Below are 27845 nucleotides of genomic sequence, written 5' to 3'. Positions count from 1 at the left end.
ATAAGCGGATTTAATAAACCCACTGGTTTCAAATTCCAATTCATTGCGGTTTTTCGGTTTTGTGGATGTGAAAATTTAATGCTTGGTTTACATTTACAAAATCAAATGTCAAATTCATAGGTTAAACGTCCAATGGATTTCAGATGAGATTTCATTTGACGTTTGAGCTATGGAATTGACAGTTGAAATCGAGTGGTTTTCGTAAATGTAAACTTAGTATAAAGCTGTAAACACATCCAATGTTTGGGTAAAATTTGCGTTTGGCATTGACATCCACAAATTTCTCTTGTTCTAGTTCTCTTTGTGTTGCACAACAACCCTCAGAACCCACGCACAGTGTCCAATTTTAAGAAAAACCTGACCAAAACTCTAATACTGAATGGATTTTGGTTTGGTTTGATTTAAGCACGCGCAGCTGCCTTGCCTGGCACAATGGACCTCGAGGTCCATTGTGATAATCCTGAATATTGGGTGTGGTGGTGGGTTTATTGCAGGTGTTGAAGTGATGTGTGTAGGTGAAAAGGAAAGCCGTATAGTTGTTTGTTTTGGTTATTGCTTATGGATGTGATGTGGTTGATGATGTGATGTTTGTGTAGGTGAGAAAGGTGCTGTGTGACAGCTGATTAAGGGTAAAGGGTGTGTGGCTGATGAGGGCTGCAGTTGTTTATCCTCCTGTGGGGAGAAGGAGATAAATTGAATTAGATGTGGGATCTATGTCAAAGAAGAAAGTCAGAGTATTTATCCCATATCTACCAAAGAATCGGTGTCTCCTCGTAGAAAGCGAGGGCCACCTACACAGTAGATGTTCGACCGTCTGTTTCCTCTGGGTCTTCACATAGTCTACAGTAGTCTGCACTACTGTTATCCCATCTTGAAGTTAGGGATCTAACCATGCTATGGCCCGTTCTTACATCTTGTCATTAAAGTCCATTTTTGTTATACCATACTTTAAGAAAAGTAGGGAGTAAAGTTCGCATTGCCAGTGATTTGTTACTACAACTTCCATTTAAACTAAATGTTATATTTTGTAAATATATGGTAATATCAAGGAAAAAAATCAGTAAACTTCAAGTTTTCTCAGAAATGTAGTGGGATTCTGTAACCCATTTTTGCTGTTACCACAAAAATCGGTAAAATTAAATCGCAAAATTATGACTAAAAACATAAAGAAAAGTTGGCATCACTGTTTGTGTCGGTAGAGGCTAGCGACTACTTCTTATTTATCGTTAACTTACCGAAAAATTTCGTTAATTACCGAAATTAAAAGCATTTTGCCGACAATTATCGATAACAGCAAAAATGAATTACAGAATCCCACTACTGATTGGTTGATTTGAATTTGCTGAAATGTTTTTCTTGCTTTTTGTGCAGCATATTGTCAGGCGCAGTTTAAATTTTAAAAGGAACCCAAAGTTCCTTTTAATTTATCTGACACTTATTTTTAAAGCAAACATGTAAGCATAACGACCAACATTTAACTACCGAAACTATGTAATAATGGGCCTATGACCGGTAATAAGTCCCACAGTGGTTTTTATACCTAACTTATTTAGTAAAAAAGGGAATTGGTTCTGTATTGAGAGTAGTTTGGCCAGATTGGCTTCGATATCCTGCAAACAGGTTCCATCTGCCACCTTTGCCCTGCCTTCTCAAGAAAGAAACAACGAAGTTTGCGAATGTAGTAGCACTTTGGTGGTCTGATAGATGACTGTACTGGTAAGTCAGACGACTGAGAGCCACCCCGTGCTAGTTTATCCGCCTCTTCGTTCCCTGATATATCTCTGTGTCCTGGAACCTAGCAAAGAACAATGATAGGACGTACATCAAGTAGAGCGTTTTTGCAGCCGAAGATTGCTTTTGAATTTATGGTCCACGACTTGAGGACCTCGAGGGTTGCCTGACTATCGACAAATATAGTCACGGGTCCTTCAAGGCTGCTCTCAAGTTCTTTGACCAGCCCCACTGCTTTCTTGATAGCAAAAATCTCCCCCTGAAAGACGCTGCAATTATCATTGAGTATGAAGCATTTTTTAATTGGTGGATTCTCACAGTAGACCCCGGCTCCTGTGCCATCCTCCATCTTGGATCCTTCTGTATAGATAGCCAGACCGGCAAGACCCTGCTAGGAATTGTCACGTTTATTGGATTAATGTTGAGTGAAGTGGGTATGTAATCACTGATGTGATTAAGTCCACTGAACTCAAGTAGTTCATTAAAAGGACCTTTGCATGTCCAAATTATGAGCACTGCCATACCCCTGTCTCTCTGAGCCTAAAAGCCGTTCTCTCCGCCTGGAAATGAGTCAGGATATGCAAAGGTTGAAGATCAAGGACCACATTCAAGGCGGCTTGATGTGTGCTTCTGATAGCCCCAGAAATGAGCAGAGATGTGGCTCTTTGAACACTTGATAGTTTTGACAGAAGTACATGAGGTTGTTGGATATATTGAGAGAAATAAGGAGGGATCGGGCTTCACACATGCAGCCTGATTTGAATTTATACATTGATGGCCAAAAACACACATTTGCAGATTATACATTGCGCTTGCGTTAAGGCCTGCGTACATAAGCTGCCTCGCCTGGTTGCCTTGCTTTCCTACTTCATTTCTGACATAATAAAAATAAAGGAATAAAGAAGGCCGAGCAAATTTCAGACTGGGTTGCCCTTTTCTTTTTTATTCTTTTATCAGAAGCAAGCAAGGTAAGCAGGCGAGGCAGCTTATGTACGCAGGTCTTTAGGGCGAAACCTATAGCTCTGCGTGTTGCGTGTGCGTTCAAAAATCCAAAAACAAAATACATGTATTTCAAATTGAAAACAACAACAAATACAGCCAACCTATGCCCGCGGACATAGGATTTTTTTTGTTGCTGGTCATCTTTGCTTTAATATTGGCATGCTGCAAGTTGCTTGTAATAGTGGGGTCTAATTGAGACCGAATATCGTAATCAAGTAGTCTTTCTAGAATTTTGAGGAGGAAGGAAGGCTAATAGGCCTATACTCTTTAGGTAGTGTGTGACTTGGCTTCCAGGCTTTGGGGATGTAAGTCACGGTTACCTCCTTCCATGGATTAGGTATGTACGACAAACGCAAGCAAGCCCTATATATTTCCTTTAGGGTTACCAATACCGATTCAGCCACGTCTTGCAGCATAGCCGGTATAATGCCATCCGGTCCAGGATATTTATAAGGCTGGAAGCTGTCTATCGCCCATTTAAGTCTTTGGATACTGGTCAATCTATCAATCAGTTGCTCGTCCCGATTTTGATCTGCTTGCTGCAAATCACCATCAAGGTTAGTACAGTCTGGAAAATGCGCTTCTGACAGCCGATTTAGAGTTTCTAGTCCACGTGCAGTTTTTCCGCTTGATACTACCCATTTGTTTGGGGTTCTTGGATAGAAAACCTGGCAGCTTCATTAACTCCTTCTATAGACTCAGCGAAGCAGTCCCAAGATCGCTGTTTAGCCTTCTTAATTTCACTCTTGTAGTAAGTTCATAAGGCATGTACACAGAGGCCATTATAATGGGTTTCCATGCCCTCTGTCCATCCTTATGGTAGTGATGTCTCCCCTGCTGAAATTGGAGAGAAGCATTAATTCTAAGATATTTTTTGCAACACACTTGTTCTCACATTGTCTCCGTTCGATGCAGGGAGGACAGTGTAGTTGCTGCGATCCACCTCGTCTGAGATGAGGACGTCTCTAAGATGACCCTCGATTTGCAACCAGTAACCCGTACTTATCCGCCCATTGGGGTCAGCCTTGCCAATGATGGCCACTCTCAGGTCATCCGGAACTATCCGTCGCACAGCGTTGTCACCTTTCCTGAATGTGCAGGGTTTGTCAGGAGATTTGCTAGCTGGTTCACAAGGTTTTGTTGAAGCAACAAAAACTGTGGAACCGACTCGACTCGCTGCTGTGGAGTTCTTGGTTCCACAGTTGCTATCTCCTGCACTAACCTCGTTAGCCGTTGCAGCAGAGATGAGTTGATCGGTTGTGACAGCGTTGATTTCTTCGCAGCTGGAGATTGCTCCTCAGAAGACCTCATCCTCTTCACCACTGTAGGTGCAGTTGATTAAGTCGCTGAGGGATCGCCAGCCTTTGAAGATGCCGACGCTGCTACAGACCCATCATCTCGTTTGACGTACTTCTCCCTGCCCATCAGCTGAACCACCTCCATTACCTTGTTTAGGGGCTTTCATAGAGGGGCAACAGAAGGGACTGCGGAGGCATCTGGTTTTTGACCTTTTTGGCTTCTCACAACCTGTGCGGGCTGTGATTTAGCCAGGTCAGCTGCGGGTAAAGAAGGGGGCATACTGTCGTCACTACCATATGAGTTTCGACAGGATTCCCTCCCTAACACGACGTGGAAATTTCATTAATTGGAAAATCCTTAACCGTTAAGTGAGGATATTTTCTTTGGAACCTCCTCACAAACTTTAGGTTCTTCCGAAATAATTTAAATTCCCTTTCGGAGATATCTTTGGGGTCATTGTTGACAAATCGTTTGCAATACGATATCCCAAAACGATAGTCTTTTCTGTCCATTGCTTCGTTACTCGCGGCGCTTTTAGAGGTTGAAGGATTTTGTGACTCATTCATGTCGTCCATGGTTGCGTCACTCTCTCCGATAACCTCATCCACCGCGGTCTGTCTAAGAAGCAATGGTTTGTCGGATTCGTCCGACACTGATAATTTCCCCCCACATGAACAGTTTGGAGATACGACCTTGTCGGACAAATGTGGCGACTCAGCTTGACCGATGGATGGAACAATAGTAATATCCATTGTTCCATCCTCATTGGTTAGAGTTGAGTCGTTCACATCGTCGACCTGTTCGCTCTCCATCTTGTTTAGTGGGGTAAAATTTTCCTCAATTTTTGAGAGTAGTTCCATACTGTGTCTGTTCAAACTGTCGTTTATGATATCCAAAACCGGGCTGTCGTCCCCGCCCATAATTGGAACACAATGCGAGGTGGTAGGGGAAATTTAGGGAGAATTGTCCGTGCCCATGTTCCTAATCGTCAACGAGAGGGAGGTAGTTGCACTTGTACAAGTGAAGACTTAAGGCCTGCGTACATAAGCTGCTCTGCCTGATTGCCTTGCTTTCCTGCTTCATTTTTGACATAATAAAAATAAAAGAATAAAGAACGCCCAGGAAATTTCGAACTGGGTTGCCCTTTTAATTTTTATTCTTTTATCAGAAGTAAGCAAGGTAAGCAGGCAAGGCAGCTTATGTACGCAGGCATTAATTGCTTCAAAATAAAAAACAGAACAAGTTTGCATGGTTGGGCAATTTAGTTGCTACTCAAATGGAAGATATTGCATTTGAACTTCAGAACATTGGAACCAGGCTGTGCCTCGTTTTGTCAGAAATTTGCATACAGTCCTTCCAAACAAATCTCAAGTTTGAGTAAGGAGTCAATCCGCGCATTCCTACAAAAGTTACCAACATTTTCGTTCAACGAGTTTGGTACTTGTTGGTATTTTTACCTTTATTCCAACAGAAGGATACATTTTATATTGGGAAACAGAACGATATACATACATTTTTAAAGAAGAAGTTCATACTTCCCATTGTCCGAAGTTTCAGAGTTTTTCAATAGTCCCGGTCCACACTAGAGTCATTTCATTGAAAAAATTGCATGAAATGATGCGTCTCTAGTTCGACTTCCATAGTAGAGTAAAATCATAAAATTGCTGTAGTGGGGTTTAAGAACGCCTAATTTCATGAAATTATTTATTGAAATTCACGTTAGTGTCGACCGGGACATACTTTGCCAAACATAGTTCTACTTGGAAGATGTGTTATAACCCACGGCGTTTTTGGTTAGTTCTTTGTATTAATTAGATTTGAATTACGAAAATCTGCGAAGAGACATTCTTCAACATCACATCCTGTAGCGTAAAGGTGGGAGTGGGTTAATAATCCAAAGCTCACCTCCATGACTTATCGAGGCCAATTTGCTTTAGGTTTGCAAAGGACTCCAAGACCCTAATCCAAAGGTACTCTTACATTTATTCTGAAACTATTTTCCAATACGCCGGCAGTAATATCCATATCTGATCCCATTTTCAACATTTTTATGATCCTAACAAATAAATATACGAAACTTGCTCTCCGTTGGACAATAAATACAATTATAGACAAAAATAGAGCTGATGAAGAGACATTCATACACCGACTAAAACTCTGATTCTGTGAAAAGTATCACTTTGTCCCCTTCTGCATGTTATAATACCCTGTAACACAGCGTGGTTAAGGATATTAAAATACAACAAGGATGCTTAACAAATCCAAATTAGCAATAACGGGAGACCGTACACTTTTGGAATGGTATTGCAGTTGACCAACCATATTTGCGAACATATGTACGTCAGTGTTTTACAAGTATTTCTGTCCAATATTTTGAGTTTTAAAACACAACACAAATTGTTATAATTTTCTCGCCTTCGTACGTTTCGACGTTATAGCCGATAGCAACACTAAATTTTATTGTAACAAGTAAGAACGGCGATAAGTGGGATAATGAGGGCTATATCAAAACGTGGACCGATATAGGCCATTTTCATTACCAAACATAGGAGTAATATAAACTTTCTTACCAAATTATGAAGTTCTATCTTAAAAATAGCGAACTGTATCTAGCGAACTGTAAATTTAATTATACCCTCCATATTATGGTAGAGTGTATAAAAACGCGCTTTTACCTATATTCGCTTTGTGGGCAATAAAGCCTTATAAATTTAGTCATTATAAGAATATGTTTAAAAACTATATCTTTATAAGCGATTTCGACTGCAATTATGTTTTGTTCTTTTTCAGATTTTCGTGAGTACAAAAATAACAAAAACTGTAGTTGTATTCTTTAGTAATTTATTTAGTATTACTTAGATATTTTTAAGTATTTATAAACTAATGAAATACATTTATTTTACCTCTAACCAATCAAGTCTCCCTTCATTCATAAAGTATGCCATAAATTCTTGTCGAATAATTTCAGCATTATCCCTTCGGGGGTTATATATATAATCCATCCACCCTCGCTGACAACTGGCGTAAAATACTAATAGGTGTTGATGTATGTTTCGTCACGTTCTAACAAAAAGTCGTTCAAAGCACCACAAACAAAAGTAACTGTTTGCACAATATCCACTCCTACATTCATTGGTAATAAAAACACTCGGAATCTACTCGAAAGAATTCCGAATGCATGCTCCACCATATGCCTTGTACGAGAGAGTCTTGCATAAAATATTTGTTTTTCCTTACAATTAGTGTTGTATGGATATGGTTTCAGCTGATGATTTTGCATTGGAAATGCATCATCTCCAACCACCACAAAAGGAAGACACCGGTCTTTCCCTACCACGGAGTTAATTGAGAGAGAAAAATTGCCGCAAGGAAACTCGACCAATGTAAATTGGGACTTAGCCCATTTAGATATGTCTTCATTAGCCGGATTTAGCACATTATCAGGTTTTATTTGCTAAATCCAGCCAAAATCTACCAGATTTCCCATACAAAAATAAATCCTCGTATTGAGTGGATTTGTTTTAAATCTGGCATAAATCCTCGTATACAACTCTGTTGTTTTGCAACATGTTGCTAGAAAATACAAAAAGTTGCAAGCTGACACAAGAAACAAGGTAGATGAATCGGTGAATTGGTACACTAAAAATAATTTAAAATGTAAAAATTTGTAAACAAGGCGGAAAAATTAAATTTGTTTTGATGTACAACGTTGATTTCAATCAACCAAGACTAATGGCCTGTTCCCGTACTTTATAAAGTGGTAAAAGTCGTAAAAGATGTAAAAGTCGTAAACGGTTTTTTTTACGTGAACATATTAATTTTCTAATAAAGATAATGAATGTCTTGGTGAGGGTTGCATGTGTAGATTAGAGATAATTTTGTTAAATAGGGATCTAGTTTAACCCACTTAGCGCCGAGAATTTTTTTTGGGAGAAAACTTAAAATTGTTTATGAAAATTATGTTTTTGAGACTTTCTAAGCATTTTTTAAAAAATAACTTTTTTCTCTAAAACGTATAGTTTTCCTGCAATCGGGCCTTCTTTTAAAAGTGCCAAAAACTTTGGAGGGCAATATTGGTTTATCCTTACATGGCAATCCCTTGGTTTTTGATTGAGAAAATACTCTTACTATATTCCTAACAAATCCCTGACTTTGTATGATTCTAACATTTATGATTAAATTTTTATCGCATATTTAAATTTTTCATCAAAAGTCGAAAATTACAAAAAAGTCGATTTTTTTGAATAGTTTGGGTTTTAGGCCAATTGCGTGGAAATACGAAGGTCAAATGAAGCGTTATAAGCGTGAAATGACAGATAACAGACAATACTATAACAAAATGCAAAAAACCCTACAAAAATATTCGAAAAAGCCAGAGTTTTACGTAAATTTTTGCAACCATTTTTTGTGGCGTTTAAACGACCAGTGGCTTTATCTGGGTTAAATACAGCCTACTTGTAAACATGTGGCAAGCAGACCTCCTTATCGTGGGAGGTCGTTAGAAGAAAGGAGATAAGAATTTCCATTGCCACATGTGGTATGTCTGAAATAGATTGGTACAGGCAATCTATGAGCAGTCTAATCACCATGTGGTTGCTTGCTACATGTATGCGCATGTAAGATAAGAGTATTTTACGACCTCTCCATAAGATTGTATGGCAGATGCGTTCGTACACATATGTACACTCTCACTTTCTCTTTTCTACACACTAGTTTAAGTAGATTAAGTAATATTTTTGTATTTAGTTATTAAGAACATTTTTACTTTTAATAAACAGTGCATATTAAACATTCAACAAAGAAAGACGTTTGTGTCTTTACTTTATATCGGATCCTTATTTACATTGGTCCTTCGAGCCGGATCAGTGGCCGAATTCAAAAAGAGCTGGGAAGCTGATAATTTGCCTCACAGGGAGGAAATTGGGTCAGCTGGCTGGTGAAGTCTTAATATCCAATTGGGGATATTGTCCATAGGGGAAGGGACATTCACCATGCTGCTTCAAATGGAAACGAAGGCAAAGGATGAAGTGGAGAGGCTTCTTGGTCTCCTCATCTGGGCTATTGAGGAGATCAATGAAACCCAGTCTGAAGACTACCACGAAGAGATTTGTGAGTACGTCGAGACTCAACGGGCTGCAGCATCGAACCTGGCAGGTAAAAACAAATTGGTAAAGGAGAAAATGCTCCAACTGTTTACCAAGAAGGATGAGCTGATGAGACAGGCTGTAAAAGAGATGGTCGAAAGGATGAAATTTCCCATTATACCTCTGTCATTGGAGGAAGAAGGACAAAGGAAAAAACAGAAAATAGACACCATGTACCAGGTGATATGGGAATTGGAGCGTAAAACGGCGAAATCGAGAGCCATGAATAGGATTCTTGAAATTGATCTGAAGAAAGCTGAAGAGGCTAAAGTAAGCCTTGAAGCCAGACTGAGCGCTCAGTGTGAGGTTATTCGAGACCTACACACTAAAGATGAAGAGGACAAAATGGAAGTCAGTGGCCTGCAGGAAAAATTGGACTACGAGCGAATGCAACGCAGGGCCGCGGTAGAAGCTATGAAGATTATGAGAGGGGAGATCATGGCAATGGAAGTTGCTATGACCGCATGCCAATCGGAGAAGGAAGATGCAGTCAAGCTTGCCACTACACTAAAGGAGCAAGTCAAGCGTGAGGCTGAGGAATCGAGGATAGCTAAGGAAGGATTAATAGCGGCTATCCAAGAGGGAAATTGTGAGTTGGCGGCTATGAAGGAAGAAATGAGAAAATTTAATGAAGAATTGGCTAGCGCAGAGAAAGCTCGACATTTAGCGGAAAACGAGCGTGATGTATTGGCTGCAAAACTTATAGCCAATGAGGATGCAGCGATGAAGGTTGCAAATTTGGAGAAGGCGAATAGTGCTAACGTGGAAAGTGAGTATTTGGCCAACAAAATTAGGGTAAATAGCAGAGAGTTCATCAAGACGACAGAAGAGAAATTTTGTGCAGAAGACAAATCGCATATAGTAGAGATCAACTACGCGGTAGTAAATAAAACCAATTGGACGAAGAAGGATTTTCGTAAATAATATAAATAAAATAATTTTGATTATATTTCATAAGCATTTTTGGGCCCCCAAGATGTTCACGTGAACATATTAATTTTCTAATAAAGATAATGAATGTCTTGGTGAGGGTTGCATGTGTAGATTAGAGATAATTTTGTTAAATAGGGATCTAGTTTAAATACAGCCCACTTGTAAACATGTGGCAAGCAGACCTCCTTATCGTGGGAGGTCGTTAGAAGAAAGGAGATAAGAATTTCCATTGCCACATATGGTATGTCTGAAATAGATTGGTACAGGCAATCTATGAGCAGTCTAATCACCATGTGGTTGCTTGCTACATGTATGCGCATGTAAGATAAGAGTATTTTACGACATCTCCATAAGATTGTATGGCAGATGCGTTCGTACACATATGTACACTCTCACTTTCTCTTTTCTACACACTAGTTTAAGTAGATTAAGTAATATTTTTGTATTTAAGTTATTAAGAACATTTTTACTTTTAATAAACAGTGTATATTAAACATTCAACAAAGAAAGACGTTTGTGTCTTTACTTTATATCGGATCCTTATTTACAATTGTCATATAAATTTTGTGTACAGGAACGCAAAATGTGTAAAAGTGGTAAAAATTGTAAAAACTTTTTAGTTCTGGAACAGAGCTTAATATTTACGATGTCTAAACGATAAAAAATTCGTTTATTTATTTTAGATGGGCAAACTGCGGTAAAATAATTCTTTATTTGATCTTTAGTTAGTATTAGTAGCATAATGTGCTAACATTTTCAGTATTAAACAATAAATTTGTAATTTGACGTATGTTTCTTTTAACGTTTCAAATTCGATCATATGGGCTGATGCATCTACCTTGGTAATTGTGCTGTGAACAAAAATCAGCTGACTGCCATTTAAATCCTCCAAAAGGTATATCTAAATGCAATGAGATTTGTACTGGGTTTATTAAATCCAGTCGAGGATTTGTGGCTAGTCTAAATGAGCTATATGCTCCAGAAAGATGTTCCAAAAATAGCAAAACTCGTACCCAAAACTTAAGACAGTGAAAACAAGAATGGCATTCTCTTATCATCTATTTGAATAGTATGGCAGATCTAACATCGTGACTGCTGGAATCCGATTTCCAGATACGCCAACATTTCAGCTAGCATTTTTACAATATTTGTAATTTTTCGTTCCCGTACTTTTACAACAATAAATATCAATATTTGGCAAATCGTTCTTCCTCAAGTATTACTACGTATTAAAAATCAACAATTTAATTTAGCCACGTGAACAGAATTTGTTTTCCTTATTTTCAATTTTAAGATATAGTGTTAAAGCCGTTTTTTGTTGGAACAATTCACCGATGCATCTACCTTTATAATTGCATAATGTCAACAACAGTAATAAAAGTCAACCCTGGGACTGGATTCTTGTTCTATGAAAATTTTAAATGAAAAATATTTTCTTTATAATTTTTTTCATTTGACAGTTTTTTACTTTATAAAAGTTTTCATTTCACATTTTCATAGAAACCGAATTGAGCCCCTGCTTTTGACAGAATAGGCCATAGTAGTAGTAGTATGTAGTACTTTTGGTCTGTTCCTTTACTTCTGAAAATAGCAAAACCGGCAAAAGTAGTAAAAGTTGTAAAATGCTCCCATATGAATTGTATTGTGTCTGAAGTAAAGGAACGTTTTTCGAGTAAAAAGTGGTAAAACTTGAAGATTATTGAACGTAAAGGAATAGAGCTTTTATTTGAGACTCTTCTTCTTTTTTGTTGTACAAGGTAAAATGTTAGCGATTGGTATAAAAATACACTTAGAATTATTGTTCTAATACACAGTGATATGGATGTTGCTACTTGCACATTAAATAAAAGCTGATACAAACAATAAGTAATGGGAGTGTATCGAAGATAACTAGGCTTGCTCCCGGCCTATTACATTGGCTCACAGAGCTTTTCCGTCTGTTTATAACAAAAAAAAAACTTACAACTAGATAACACTTAAAACTAAACAAATAGATATCTGCACACATTGCCTGCATAATGTTAATTAATGTAAGCAGAATGAACATGGAAACCTGTAAGTATCACAAATATTTGTAATCGAGTGTTCAGGTAATATTTAGAACTTTAATTTAAGAGAAAATTATATATTAGTAAATTGACTTTCTTTTCAGCCCCTATTTGTTGAGGGAACTGTTTTTTTGGTAGAATTCTGATAGTGCGTATTGATCTGGTACGTTGTCAGTAACTTCGTTGATGATGCCAACTGGCGATAAGTAAGCTGAACCAGACCATGTAAGGTGTTTTTCAAGTTGGTATAATTCTTTCAATAGATCATTTTCATGAAACTCAAGCTTCTCTGTAAACATTCTTAGGTGGTGAAGTGCGTAAAGACAGAGAGGCTGAACTCCCGATGACTAGTAGATGTGACTGTTGGAGTGTTTTTTATTTCTATTTACGTAATGTTTGTTTACGCACTTTCGTAATATTTTACGCTCAAATATCTCCAATTCTTTGGCTACTATCGGCGAGATAGTAAACCAGATTGGAAATCCGTAAACCATGATTGATCTAATCATCACCTTGTACAGAAGAAGCTTCGTTTGATGTGGCAAATGTCTGTTGTTAATAAGGAAAGAAAATGAACCAGCAATACGTTTGGCTTTGAGTAGTGTGGAACGGCCGTGTTTGTTAAATTTCATTAACTTATCAAAATGTATTCCCAGATATTTAATGCTGTTAGAAAATTGAATGTTGACCCCATCGAGTGACAATGTCAGTGTTTTACTCTCCGGAACGACTAGTCTTGGTTATTTGCCAGATGCATTTCTAATACATATTGCTTCAGATTTGGCAGCGTTTATTTTTATGCCCCATAATTTGTAATATTCGTTTATTATTTTAAGGTGTGCTACTGCTATATTTAGAGCATTTCTTGGAGAGATGTCGTGGGAATATATAAGGCAGTCATCTGCATATAATATAGCCTGAGAATCACGTGTCACATGTGGAAAATCATGTAGGAACAGGTTAAACAGAAGTGGGGCAAGTACACCTCCTTGTGGTACTCCACTTTGCACTAATCCATAAGAAGATAAGGAATTTTGAATTTGTACCGTAAATTGTCTTTGTGTTAGAAAGCTCTGAGTAACTTTTATCAATTCCTAAATCCACGAGTTTGTACAGAATCCCCTCGTGACATACCGAATCAAATGCTTTTTCTACATCTAAGGATATAGCAACCGTATAGTTTTGATCTCTCAATTTCGTGGTAATGTCATGGTGGAATTTCATGAGAGCATGCTGTGTCGAATGAGCTTGTTTAAAACCAAATTGGTAATTAGAAATAGGATTTATTATAAACTGGTTTTCCATCTTTTCTTTCAGAACACGTTCTTACAATTTTCCTATATTGGACAGCATGGAAATTGGACGGAAATCGGATGTAATTTCGCTGTTCGCCTTTTTTCTTATAGGAATTATCTTCGCTACCTTCCACTTGATGGGAAAGTATCCATTATTTAAGCAATTATTAAATATAATGGTAAGGAACTTAATAATTGTTTCTGGTAATTTTTTTATTATATAATTTGAAATTCCATCCAAACCACTAGATTTTTTGTTATTATTCTGAATAATATTTCTTATATTTTCAGAGCTCGTGAAATGAATTGTGTCAGGGTTCGAGAGAGAATTGAACTCATCGGTGAAGGTGTAAATATGCCTGGAGATCGGACTGATAGCTGAAGTAACCCTTTGAGTTAGATCTTCAACTGGGTTTTCGGGAATTCGATGTTGAAAGACGGACGAGTAGAAGTTTTGAAATTGATCAGCTATCTCAGAAGATTTGATGATTACATTACCATTTTGGTTTAAACGGCGACAAAAAGGTAATTGATTTTTCCCCGTTATTTTAGAAATCTGTTTAAATGCAGAAGGGCTTGGTTTGATATTCTGTAATCTGTTGCTAAAGCGGTTGGCATGCTCTATGCTCACAGATTCTTTAATAATAATTTTTAAAAGTTGAATTTGTTTTGATAATATTTTGTACTCACTGCTGAGTCTATTTCCGGTTCTATGGAATATCTTCTTAAGTTCCTTCTGCCATTGATGTTTCATCTTATAGAGTTTCTCTGTCCTTTCAGAAAGTGGAAACTTCTCGTCCTTTACTTTTATTTTTCTGGAGTGATTGGCATGGATTCTGGAAAATGCGTCATCAAATTGCCTGATCCGCTCATCAATTTGCAGGTTTTCAATATTGGTGTTAGGAGGTGGCATTAATCGGGTTAGTTCAGCATCCATGTCACGACGAAAAGATGCGCAATTCGTGTTTTTGTACGATGTGTAAGTATGCGGTGTTTTCAGGATCAAGCCTAAGGTTTGTAATTTTTTTGTCATTTTGATAGGAAAATGGTCGGAGAATGATGGAAGAGAAGTTATTTCACAGTTGCTCCTGTTAATGTCAATAATATTGCCACTTTTAGTCCGTGTTTAGACACACGGGAAAGTAAATTCAGTTTTTAGGCAATAGTGGGTAGGAAAGAGTATTGAGGAGCTCTTTCCTCTCCGTTCTCTCCCAAAAACTCAATTTACTTTCCCGAGAAATTTGTGTGTCTAAACACAGACATAAGGAAGTGATCTAAAAACGAAGGGCCATTCGGATATGAAGGCGTCGAATCACAAATTCGAGTTACCTCCAGCGTATTATCATCCAACCATTTTTTGAGGGTTTTTGGAATTTAGATCCCCTCCAAACTTGAAACCATCATTATTTCTAATACATAGACTTAGCTTATGTTTACATTTACGAAATCCACTCGATTTCAACTGTCAACTCCTTTGTGTATACGTCAAATGAAAACTCATCCGAAATCGAGTGGATTTCATTTGACGTTTGAGCAATGGAATTGACAGTTGAAATCGAGTGGATTTCGTAAATGTAAACATAGTGTTAGTTTATTCAGATCTCGCTCAAAATTCTGAGATGAGTAACTACATGGTATGTATATTGATCCTATTATATACTTTTTAATAATGTTTTTTGTAATTAACTCAATTTGCACAAAAGCTGTACAAATCCCAACATCTTCCAAGGTGACCCTTTCATATTGAATGGATTTTTTTAATAACCACTGCAACGCCTAAAGGTGAGTTATCACATATAAAATTGTAATCTGCAATTTTAACTTTTTGGTTTCTTCTTAGATGGCTCTCTTGGATGAAGGCAATATCCACATTGTTATGATTAAGAACTTTATACAGATCCAGTTGACGACTTCTGTCAACAAGTGATCTTACATTGAACGTTAATAAAGATATGATTCTATGGTCCATATGTAGTTCTTACTTTATTTAGAAGTCGCAAAAACTCAGTTTTTGCTTCAGCTTTTGACATTTTGGTGTAACGCGACAAGAAACTGTTTATTTCGTCTTCCAAAGAAAGCTCCTCGGAGTCCAAAAAAAGGTTTCCCAGCTCTCTTCTTGCTTGGTTTTTGTTGTTGTGTGTTAACATTCGATGTTTTGGGCTTGAGTTGACTAGCGAATGATTTTTCAGGGCGAACGTACGAAGAACATAGGGCTACATTTACGTTTTGTTTTGCTGCGTTTTTTATTTCAATTTCTTTTGAAATACGTCTTTGTTTGACTGCTACATATTTCTTGTATACTTCGCAACCTCTCCAGTTGGCCGGGTGGCCCGATTCTCCACAGTTTATGCAAAATGGATCGGAAGAATCATTGCTAGACCGTTGGCATTCCCCAGGTCCATGTTTTTGGGAGCATTTTATGCAGTTATACGCAGAGTTACAGTTGCGAGCTATATGGCCCCATCGCTGGCATCTACGACTTTGGATTTCGTTTTCTTTCTTTTTGGGTTTTTCCCAAGTAATGGATGATTGATGAGCAATTGTGCGAATATGTGAAACATCACCGATGTTTTTACCAGGAAGGAGAGAAACAAGAAACAGACCAGTGTCACGGTTTTTTTTAATTGACATTTTTGTCTTAAATTTTGAAACGAATGCCACAGTATTTGGTACAAGCTCATCCAGTTCTTGCTTTACTTCGTCGGCTTCAGTGTAAACATTCAAACCACGCAAAATTAAAGAAACTTGTTTTAGTTCTTTGGGTGTAAACGAATAAGAATGGATGCCCTTGTCCCTCAGGATAGCCATCATCGATGAATGTACAGAGTAATCTGAAAAGTATAAGCTTTGTTCCTTTACTTTTTTAATGGTAAGAGTGGTAAAAGAGAAAAGTGTCAAAATTGTTCAAAATTGCTCTCTCATGAACATTTTTACCAGAAAAGTAAAGGAACGGAAAAATGGTCGATCCGGCAGAAATGTCAGAAAAAAACATAAAATCAATTTTCGTCTTTTATTTCACAGTTTTTAATTTAAGGTGTGTTCGTTTACTTACAATTTGTACAAATTGTTACTGGATGTTGTTCGTTTACTCTACAGTACCATGCAAAAGACCTTAGTCGATTACAAGAAGTTACTGGACTTGTACAAATTTGTACAAATTATTGAGTAAACGAACAGACCTTTAGTGTTGTCAGTGTTCGACTTTTTCTTCGGTCAATCGTCAAACAAAAGTCGAAAAATCAGTTCTGCCATTAGGTGTGTTCGTTTACTCAATAATTTGTACAAGTCCAGTAACTTCTTGTAAACGACTAAGGTCTTTTGTATTGTACTCACAGTTTATACAGTTGGCCATTCAGAGTTCTGTTAACAACATTTGACAACAAACATAATAGATTGTTCATTATTGTGATTTGATTTCCTTTGTATTTTATGTATTTGACAGAAAACTTAATAGTCAGGGCTAACTAGTTTGGGCTGAATGACCAACTGTATAAACTGTGATTGTACTGTAGAGTAAACGAACAACATCCGGTAAAAATTCGTACAAATTTTGAGTAAACGAACACACATATTTTCTACCTGCATAAATTTTGCGGTAGCCTGTGGTAGAAAAGAAAGCCATTTTCGCTCTCTCTCCCCTCTCACTCTCTTAAAAATTGCTTCCAGTTTTGCCACTTTTCGGGGTTAAGGAACGCTTTGCAGGTTAAAAATGGTAACAAATGGTTAAAATGGTAACCTCAGGTAAGTAAAGGAACACAGCTATAATTTACTTTTATTTTTGTTTACGTTTTTAATTTGAAAAGAGCACTCAGGAATTGAACCCTTCAGGTTGTCGATTAGAGCCTTTATGTTTACATTGTAAACTATTATGGGGGGACACCATTTCTTTTTGCTTTCCACTTTATTCGCATTAGGAACTTTCGGTTTTTTAATTGGTGGTGCACCTTCAACGTCTGCTTCCGCAAGAACTTCTAAAATGCCGTATTTATTGTGGCCATTTTCTTTATGTTTAGATAATCTAGCTGTCAATTCAGAAAGATCGACATTAGTCGGTATATTTAATTTTTCAAGCCTTTTGCGTTTTCGTTCGTTGAGTATGATTCTTCCATTTAAGTTAGATGTTTTGTTGTTGATTTCAGCCATATGAGAGTTTGGTGTTGAATCAACTTCCTCTTCGGCGACGTCATAGTCCATTACATGGAGTGGAGTGCCAGGCATCTTGTTTGCAAAATGCAATTATGATGCCTGGAAATCCGCAAAAAAGAATAATAGGCCATAACAAGAAAAACATTGTTTTTCCCAAAAGTTCCGGGCCACACTAGAGTAATTTCAATAAAATTTTGACATGAAATTATGCGTCTCTAGATTGAGTTCCATAGTAGAGTAAAATCATGAAATTGCTGTAGTGGGAAATTCGACCTAAGAGCACCTAATTTCATGAATTTTTTTTTATGAAATTCACTCTAGTGTGGACCGGGACAAAAATGCGAAGTTTCATGTCAAAATTTCATTGAAATTTCTCTAGTGTGGCCCGGGACATACACTATGGGCGATGAAATCTTGTGTACGTGTGTGGTTGAATAGTGCGTGGCATTCCTTCAATCCATGTTCCAAAAATGATGAATTTTCCTCCAAAACTCGATTCTGGGTTGAACTTTTCCAATTTTTTTTTTAATTTCCCAACAAATAGCATTTGTTGTTTTTAAAAATTGTTTGTTGGTAACTTGGAAAATAAAGAAAGTTCATCGGAATGAAAGGGGTTCATTTACAAAATCAAAACTATTTTGATTTCAATCCTGCTTAAAATACTCACACATACATTGACAAAAACTTCAAAATTTACCAATACTATTATGGGTTTGCACCTTTAAGGTGTGAGCAGAATGAAATACGCCGCTTTTTTTACGCTCAGTTTCATGTAAATGATTAAAGGCCAAGTACTACCAAATTCAAATGCTGCCTAATTCATTTGAATTAGGTAGTACTTGGCCTTTAGTCTTTTACATGAAACTGAGTGTGAAAAAGCGGCGTATTTCATTGTGTTTCTACCTTTAAGCCCTGAGTACATAAGCTGCCTCGCCTGCTTACCTTGCTTGCTTCTGATAAAAGAATAAGTCTGTGTTTAGACACACAAATTTCTCGGGAAAGTAAATTGAGTTTTTTGGTAGAGAGAGGAGAGGAAAGAGCTCCTCAGTACGCTTTCCTACCCCCTATTGCCTAAAAACTGAATTTACTTTCCCGAGAAATTTGTGTGTCTAAACACGGACTAAAAAAGAAAAGGGCAACCTAGTTCGAAATTTGCTCGGCCTTCTTTATTCTTTTATTTTTATTATGTCAGAAATGAAGCAGGAAGCAAGGCAACCAGGCGAGGCAAACCATCGATATTCCCAACATTAGATATTTTCGATATAATGTTTTAAAATATCGATTGCTATTGATATTATCGTTCGAGTCGAGTTCCCCATTACAGTAATTTCATAAAATTACTTTTGTATGGAACTCGATCTATGAACGCCAAAATAATGGGAAAGTTTCGTATGAAAGTTTTAGCGTGTAACATAAGAGTTGAGCGTGTAGCAAGCAACAAAGTTCAATGTATTTTAACCTTTGGAGCTGGCAAACAATCGATGTTTCCAACATAAGATATTAGGTCTGTACGATAACTTCGCAAGTGGAAAGTACTTGCAAGTACTCAGCAAGCTCTCAGTAACGTCTCTCCAACAATTTTACTCTCTCGAAGCTAAAAATTTGCAGATTGTTAACGAACAGCAATAGGTGTGTACGATAACTTCGCAAGTAAAAAGTACTTGCAAGTACTCAGCAAGTTCTCAGTAACCTCTCTCCACCATTTTTACTCTCTCGAAGCAAAAAATTTGCAGATTGTTATCGAACAGCAATTTGTAAAAACTTGCAAGAAGTCAGCTGATTTGATAAACAAGAAGAAGTTGACAGAAAAAGATTAAATAAAATAAATAATAAAATAGTCACCACAAGCTACAAAATAAGTTATTTTACTTACATTATCGTTTTCCAAAATTTATTTAATATTTGTTCCCTTTTTTATACCTATTTATTTTAATAGCCAAACGTTTGTTTATGTTTTTGCCAAGACGTCCGCCACAAAACATTCGAATTTAAACCAGCTGATCAAACTTGCAAGTTCTTACAAGAAAAATTTCCCTTGCAAAAACTTGTAAACAAAAGTCTCCAAAACTCTCCAATATTCTCTCACAATTGTCTCCAAATTCTCTCTCTTTTACTTTGCAAGTTTGTTATCGAACAGCATTTTGTAAAAGTTTGTGCAAATTTGCACAAACTTTTGGGTTATCGTACAGACCTAATTTGTAAAAACTTGCAAGAAGTCAGGTGATTTGAAGAAGAAGAAGATGTTGGCAGAAAAGATTAAATAAATACATAATAAAATAAAAAAGTAGTCACCTCAACCTACAAAATAAGCTATTTTATTTACATTCTCGTTTTCCATAATTTATTTAATAATTTTTCCCTTTTTTATTTCTATTTATTTTAATAGCCAAACGTTTGTTTATGTTTTGGCCAAGAAGTCCGCCACAAAATATTAGAATTTAAATCAGCTGATCAAACTTGCAAGTTCTTACAAGAAAAATTTTCCTTGCAAAAACTTGTAAACAAAACTCTCCAAAACTCTCCAAAATTCTCTCACTATTGTCTCCAAATTCGCTCTCTTTTACTTTACAAGTTTGTTATCGAACAGCATTTTGTAAAAGTTTTTACAAATTTGTACAAACTTTTGGGTTATCGTACAGACCATGGCAGAATAAGAAGGTAATCTCATTAGAAAAACCCGTCCTTGAGCTGCCAAATACAACACTGCTTCGAAACAATATGAACGTTTTTGTTGTTATTGGATGTCAATTACAACAAAAACAACAAACTGTTTGTTTACGTTTGTGTATATATATATATACAATTTATAAATTGTTGGAACAGAATAAAAATATATATATATATATCTTTCAATATTTTCGTGTTTTTAAGAAAAATTTTACAAAAAATGTTGAGCAGTGTGCACAAATGAAACGGACTCGCGGTCAATGTGAAAACTCGCTAAAATAAGTGTGTATTTATGTAGAAGCAGATCGAAATGATGTTTTTCTGTTTCTCAGAAGTAGACTGGAATATCTTTGTATTATTGCAGATTTTAAACAAAGCTAGACCACTGGTCTCCGTATAGAAGATAAGAATAAACAAATCAAGTGTTTGCTTGCCAGCAGCAGTTTTTGTTCATCCTGATGAATCCGCCGCCTTCGCGCCGATTTGAATTGGCTAAGATCTTTACTAAACGTATCTGGTGACATAACACCTGTTACAATATGAGGAACCAGAATACGGCTCATGGAAAAGTGAAGAAACTAAAGATTTCTCCGACGATGAAGGAACAAAGGAAATAAAAAGGTATGTTATCGCTTCATAGTTCTTATAGTTTGACAAAATGCAAATATTTCTTTTACAGACGCGAGGCAGACCAATCACCAAATATGTTGTCAACGCCTGGAACATGTAGAAGAAGAAATGAGTGGAGACAGTCAATCCGGACACATATAACACCAAACAAATCAACCTCAATATAGTACAAAAACCTCAGAGAGTCAAGTCACTATTAGAAAATGAGATTTCTCGTAAGAGCTAATGTCCGTCCCCAAAGGAAATGTTTAGTTAGGAATCCTCTTTAGATAGTGAAGCCAATGAACAATTGTGTTACGATGGAATATAGTAATTAAAATATGGGTACTCATTAATGCTTAAAACGTTCTTTTTATTCATTTTTGTACTTTTCAAATGTATAGAATATTAAACTGCAATTATAAGATATATATAACTTGTTTGTGTTTTTCCTGCGGAGAGTAAGAGGTTTCTCCTTGTAATGTGGAGCGTTGTGATTGGGGTTGACTTCGCTTGGAATGCTCTACCGTCGACTTCAAGGTGTAGTTTTAAAACTGCGTTGTTTCAGTTACTGCTCGTGCATTTTAGAAGAATTTTAAAGTGCACACCGCTGCAAAATCTTCTCTGCGTTTCAAATGCACAACAGCGACATTATGGAATAGGATGCCTAAGAGATTTACAAAGCAACTGATGTTTTGGAAGTTAGCCATAGTATTCCGCATTTTTATACCCTCAGTCTTTACGGGCAAAATGTGCCCATAGATATAATGGTTTTAGACCCCAGGTATGTTTGGACGAAATTCGTTTCAGACAATTTGGAGTCTATAGTTAGTATAAGTTCGAAGATGGACAATATTGGTCCACACTTTCCGGTAACTCACCCAAAAGTTAAAAAATTTCACTAAAATGGTACACGATATATCTCTTAAACGAAAAAAGCAAACAATTTGATCCGAACTAAGGATAATATATTGTACAAATTGACTCTAACTTCTAAAATGGTCCATATCGGGCTTCACATTATTTTGCCTCCACCACAAAAGTTCAAATTTTTTGTTGAAGTACAGTACGGAAGGATATTTATACCGACGCTATTTCTTTGTGGAGCGATATTAAGTTTTTCGTCCATGTCCATTCTTTCTGACGTAGTGGTCCAAAAACTCTAATTTATACGTTTACCAACTGAAAGTACAGGGCGCGATATCTTTCGAAAAGAAAGTGGGAAGTGTTGTTTTCCCCGGAAGCAAGAGCATGCAAATGTTTGAAAGAAATATTACGATGTGCAATATCAAATAAACTGCATTTAAGGAAAAATTGTGTGTCGTGGTACTCGAAGGATTGAAACGATATATTCCATACATGATCTAGGTCCGAAAGAAATGCTATTTTTGGTCTAAGTCAGTTGATCTGTTCGAGAGTTATCGTGCGCATCACCTAGACGGACGGCCATGGATAAATCAACTCCAAATCGTCTGAACCATTATTTCGATGAGGCACAATTTTGACCTAAGCTTATAGGCTGAGGGTATACACATTTATCTTTTATGTGTAGCTGAAGACCAGGTGCTTCAACACCTGTAAAATTATACATCTGCAACCAAATTCATGCTTTATGTCACGGAGCTAATGCGAAATTGTTCAATGCTTAGAAAAATATTTCGAGGATCAACATTTGGACCACATCGGCTAATCCGTTCGACAGTTATTCTCCAGCCAAATAGACGTACAGGGCTAAATTGACTTCCATCTGCCTGAAAAATATAAATTAAAAATTTTAATTAAATTGGTTTGAAATTTAGAATGTAAATAAACCTGACATATTTTAATATATACGTACAAAGTTTGTCAATGAAGGGACGTCAAAGCGAATACAACTCTGTGTGCTGTGAGCGTGAGGTTACCTTGTATCATTGTATCATGCGTACAGACCTATTTTCTATATTTAATTTTAAAAAATCGATCGCTATCGATATTAAGGTCGTTATTTAGGTTTAGCAGTAAGAAGGTGTTAAGGCCTGCGTACATAAGCTGCCTTGCCTGCTTACCTTGCTTACTTCTGATAAAAGAATAAAAAAGAAAAGGGCAACCCAGTTCGAAATTTGCTCGGCCTTCTTTATTCTTTTATTTTTATTATGTCAAGCAGGAAAGCAAGGCAATCAGGCAGAGCAGCTTATGTACGCAGGCCTTTATATGCTGTTTATATTATAGTTTTTTGCAGGGTTAACCTTCATTATCAGGATTTGTTTGCCTAATCTCACCAAATTTATGAAGATTTACCACACAAATTTAAATCTTTTCATGACCGGATTTGTTTGAGATCCTGCATAAAATCATGATACTGATGTCATACATCACTGTTTTTGTATAAAAAATTGCATCTCTTTTCCTAAAGTACGAAAAGTTGCAACTGTTTTCACAACCCATTTGTTTACATTTGTATCATTGTCAAACCAACTCGCACAACTCAAGAAAAAATATTGTAATGAAATTGAAAATAATCGGAAACAGGAAAAGGAAACGCGGAAAAGTAATTTTGCACATAATATTTTAATAATATATTAAAATATAAAACACTTCCCTTTCACTTATAGGTCATTAAACATAAAAAGAAGCGATGGGCGACAGAATTGGAGGAAATATTAGGCGAGCAAAACATGGCCACAGAACTGGTTTTGTATGGATTTACTATGATAGAAAGGTGAAAAAAGCATGCACTATATAACGAACAGCAGATATCGGTATGAAAATTGAAATCACAATCATCTACAACCTTTCCCATGGAAACGAAAAATAAGCTGTTCAGTTATAGCAATTATCATAAAGAGGCGGGGGTATTATTTTCGGCTCCACAATTCATCCTCCCTAAGCCATGGCAAAAATTCATCCAAACACAAATAGATCTAGAAGTGGTAAAAGTTGGGAAATGGTACGGTTTGTGTGGTAATAATAAAAAACGTAATAATTGGATAGCCAAGTTCTCGAAGAAGGAAATGAGAAGGAGAGAATCGTTCATCAAAAGTAAATACGAAACACACAAAAAACATATTACCCATTGAATATATTGGCGGGCTTCAACTAATACATGCCTGCTGCAAAGATAAATAGGAAGAATTTACTTTTTTGGTAGCGTTCGCGTGTATATATCCCAATCATCCATAGTACTTGAATCTTTGAATCTAGTTTTAAGCATTCCTGTCTCTTAAAAGTACTTTGATAAGCGGAAAGCTCACGCTCAGTAGTATAGGGTATCATATGGTCGGTTCAATGGATGTATCCGAAATAGACTATTTCCTTACACATCTTTTGTCCAAAATTACAACAAAAAGAGACATAATTATTAATCAAATATTTTATTATGACAAAATTTTTTGCTTTTTATTTATCTTTAATTAATTAAGAGTATATTAATTAATAATCATAACGAGCTTTCGAATTTTTAAGATTTTTCTTCTAACTGATTGACATCCCCATATTTTAGCACAACATGACCTAGCAAGCCGAGTCCTTGATATGTTTAATTATGCTTGCCTATACATCAAACACCTCTGAGTTTATGCGACGTCGAAGTTGTAGTAGTTTTCAAAATAAGCTTTTGCCTGCTGGAGCCATCAGCATTCACTTGACTCGATCATCTTGCTCTAAATGGATTTGGTTGCTTGGTGACAGTCTCATAACTGTATGTATGAACACATATACATACATATGTGCATCAAGGTATCTAAATCTGGTCCAGCTAACTACAATGTTTTCACAACGGTTGCTCCACTGTGCAGGCAATTCTAGCAAATGGGCGAAGGATATTCTTTACACTTTTGACATTTGTGCGGTGATATGTCTTCCGTTTCTAGAAGCTCATTAGATATATCATTGACATATGGGCAATATGGAAAATGTTCGGTCGTGGCAGGGTACAGGATAAGACCGACGTTGAAATTAAAATTCATCTTCAATCCCATTCTTTGTTAGTCTTTCACAAAACCTATGTACATAATTCATCTGCAAACGAGTTCTTTAATTGTGGAAGAAACATGAATATGGCATGGCAGCTCTAATCCAATATGTCCAATTGTGGTGTATATTTCCCGTTCTATTTAATTTTTCTATCATTATCTCCAGAAATTTTAAAAATTATTTAAGTCCATATTTACATTAGGCAATTTTCCTTGCGGCAATTGTCAGTTTGATGGAGAGAGGGATGAGGCATATGGTAACCCTTTGCCTCTCAACACCCTCTCTCACCTACAAACTGACAATTGCCGCAAGGAAAATTGCCTAATGTAAATATGGACTTACATTTTCTTCGGAATACTTTTCTTGTATGTATACATAAACAAATGTCAGCAGTCATTTTAACCTCTCAAAGGCATATATATGTAAACGGTTAAGATTAACCCACAGGATCTTTAAATCCCACAGGGTTAACCTTCAATAGTATAAACGCCCTATTACATCAAATCATGTCAAACGTACAACGGCAAAAACACCTAATTATCACATCAGTTGTCAAAATGCATTATTAGCTATGTTCCTTTACGTGCAAGAATCTTCAAGTTTTACCACTTTTTACTCGAAAAGCGTTCCTTTACTTCAGACACCATACAATTCATATGAGTGCAGTTTACAACTTATACTACTTTTGCCGGTTTTACCACTTTCAAAAGTAAAGGAACAGACCAATTGTGAATAAAATACAAAAGGTAAACCAGCAATTCACAGTAATGCGTTATTTTGACGTTTGGTGTGGTAAAAGGCCCGATTATTGTTATCGATGTAAAGGTACGTTTATATATAAGCGGATTTAACAAACCCACTGGGTTTCAAATGTCAATTCCTTTGCTTATACTTCAAATAAATCCTCATTAAGAAGGTTAACCCTGCAAAAGTCTATAATATAAACATGGCCTAACACCTTCTTATAGTACGTTTATATATAACCGGATTAAACAAACCCACTGGGTTTTAAATGTCAATTCCAGCTGTGTTCCTTTACATACCATTTTTGCCATTTGTTACCATTTTTAACCTGCAAAGCGTTCCTTAACCCCGAAAAGTGGCAAAACTGGAAGCAATTTTTAAGAGAGTGAGAGTGGAGAGAGATCGAAAATGGCTTTCTCTTCTACTACAGGCTACCAGCAAAATTTCTGCAGGTAAAAAATGGCAGAACTGATTTTTCGACTTTTGAGTCGAACGCTGACAAAACTAAATGAAAAACTGTGAAATAAAAGGCGAAAATTGATTTTTTTATGTTTCTTTTTGACATTGCTGCCACATCTACCATTTCTCCGTTCCTTTACTTTTCTGGTAAAAATGTTCATGAGAGAGAAATTTTGAGCAATTTTGACATTTTTCTCTTTTACCACCCTTACCATTAAAAAAGTAAAGGAACAAAGCTTCCATTACATATACGTCAAACAAATCCTCATAAAGAAGGTTAACCCGGAAAAAAGCGCTAATATAAACAGCATATTATTCCGCCATGGTTAGGGGTTTTTAGTCCGATAACATCGATATCTATTGATATAGAATTTTTAAAAAAATAATCGATATTATCGATAATACCATCAATTTTTTTTTCAGCTCTAGTAGAGTTGTTAAATCTAGGGAACTAGTTCAGTACCATAGTTCGTTTGCGTATGATTTATTTCCTTACTGTCATGTTCACACGAGCGTTTCAATTACGTTGTTCGCCTGTCGAACGACGTACACGAATTAACCCGTTTCCACGACACCATTCGTAATTAACAGAAACATAAACAAAATTTCCTACATTTTTGTTTCCTTGTTTTCACGGACATTTGAACCGAAAACACATAAAATATACATTAAATGGATAGGAAAATCTATAGACTTTCCTTCAAATGTATCTTCTATATTTAACTACACACATTTCATTCATTTTTTCATAAATTCTGAATAATTTTGTATTTTCAATATATTTTTATATGTTTCTATTTTCAAAATTAAAGAGAGAGAGACATGTCAAAACAATATTTGTGTATACAGACTTTCAGGTATTTGTTTCCTTTTTGTTTCTGATTTTTTACGCGATTTTGAACTAATGGACAAGAAATGTGTGTGGAATTAAGAAGGAAACACAACCATCTTCCTTCTGCATCTATATAAAATGTTTAGTTCATTAATTTTCATTCATCTTTTTCCTTTTTTCTAAAAATTTTTGTGTTTTCAACAAATTTTTCAATTTTGAATTTAGACATGTCATAATTAATTTTTTCGATAAATTCTCTCATTTGTTAGGGATGGGGCATACTTATTCGTCGTTCAGAGAGTATTTCTAATCGAACAACGTAGAAAAATCGTCGTTCGTTCATAGAATTTTGTGTGGGGAAATAAGTAATTTATTCGTAGTTATGGGTCGAACAACGAATAGAGAACGAACGAAGTACCGTGGAAACGGGCTATAAAACAAAAATATAGTATAAATCATTCGCAGTTCGTTCATACAAACGGCCGGTGTTCACTGAACTATACTGCTCTCATATGAATTGTATGCTGTTTGAAGTAAAGGAACGATTTTCGAGTAAAAAGTGGTAAAACTTGAACAGCCAGTTTCTGTACGTCGAAAGAAGAATGTGTGCGAATGAAACTTTAGTTTTCGAAATAATTTTATAAAAATATTTTGTGGTTGCTGGACTTTTTGACAGTAATCGATAATTGCGAAGAATCGACAGTCAAAACTGGTCGTGTGTACCCCGCTTAAATGTGCAGAGCTATAGTGAACTAGGTCGTTTAAACGAACTAGATTTTAACAACTCTATACTAGAGTTGCATGGCACAATTACCCAGGTAGTGGCATCGTAAAATTTTGAATATGTTATGTCAGAACTTTCTTTATGTTGTTGGGGAAATTACAACAAAAATTATTTTTTTATGAAGGGATTTGACTTTTCATATTCGATCAGCTGGTGTGATACCACTACCTGGTAGTTCTGCCATGCTAGAGTTGTCTACAG

General features: G+C 36.3%; 3 long non-coding RNA genes across 3 annotated transcripts; all 3 read left to right on the top strand.

Annotated features, from left to right (window-relative positions):
- The first annotated feature begins 13249 nt into the window (after positions 1 to 13249).
- Positions 13250 to 14815, top strand: LOC141394233 (uncharacterized). The gene is made up of 5 exons (XR_012410285.1): positions 13250 to 13407; positions 13475 to 13631; positions 13744 to 13977; positions 14233 to 14431; positions 14494 to 14815. It is a non-coding gene; the product is annotated as an uncharacterized lncRNA (long non-coding RNA).
- Positions 14816 to 14888: 73 nt separating this feature from the next.
- On the top strand, positions 14889 to 15831 carry LOC141392938 (uncharacterized). Its single transcript, XR_012409919.1, has 3 exons — positions 14889 to 15086; positions 15156 to 15234; positions 15293 to 15831. It is a non-coding gene; the product is annotated as an uncharacterized lncRNA (long non-coding RNA).
- A 4605-nt stretch (positions 15832 to 20436) lies between these two features.
- LOC141392937 (uncharacterized) lies at positions 20437 to 21104 on the top strand. The gene is made up of 3 exons (XR_012409918.1): positions 20437 to 20547; positions 20630 to 20886; positions 20945 to 21104. It is a non-coding gene; the product is annotated as an uncharacterized lncRNA (long non-coding RNA).
- Positions 21105 to 27845: the final 6741 nt, after the last annotated feature.

This window comes from Musca autumnalis, unplaced genomic scaffold (genome assembly GCF_047663935.1).
Source record: "Musca autumnalis isolate F117 unplaced genomic scaffold, ASM4766393v1 scaffold_2, whole genome shotgun sequence".
NCBI classification, from domain to species: Eukaryota; Metazoa; Arthropoda; class Insecta; order Diptera; family Muscidae; genus Musca; species Musca autumnalis.
The sequence above is the reverse complement of the archived record's forward strand: the minus strand, read 5'-3'. Positions and strand labels throughout refer to the sequence as shown.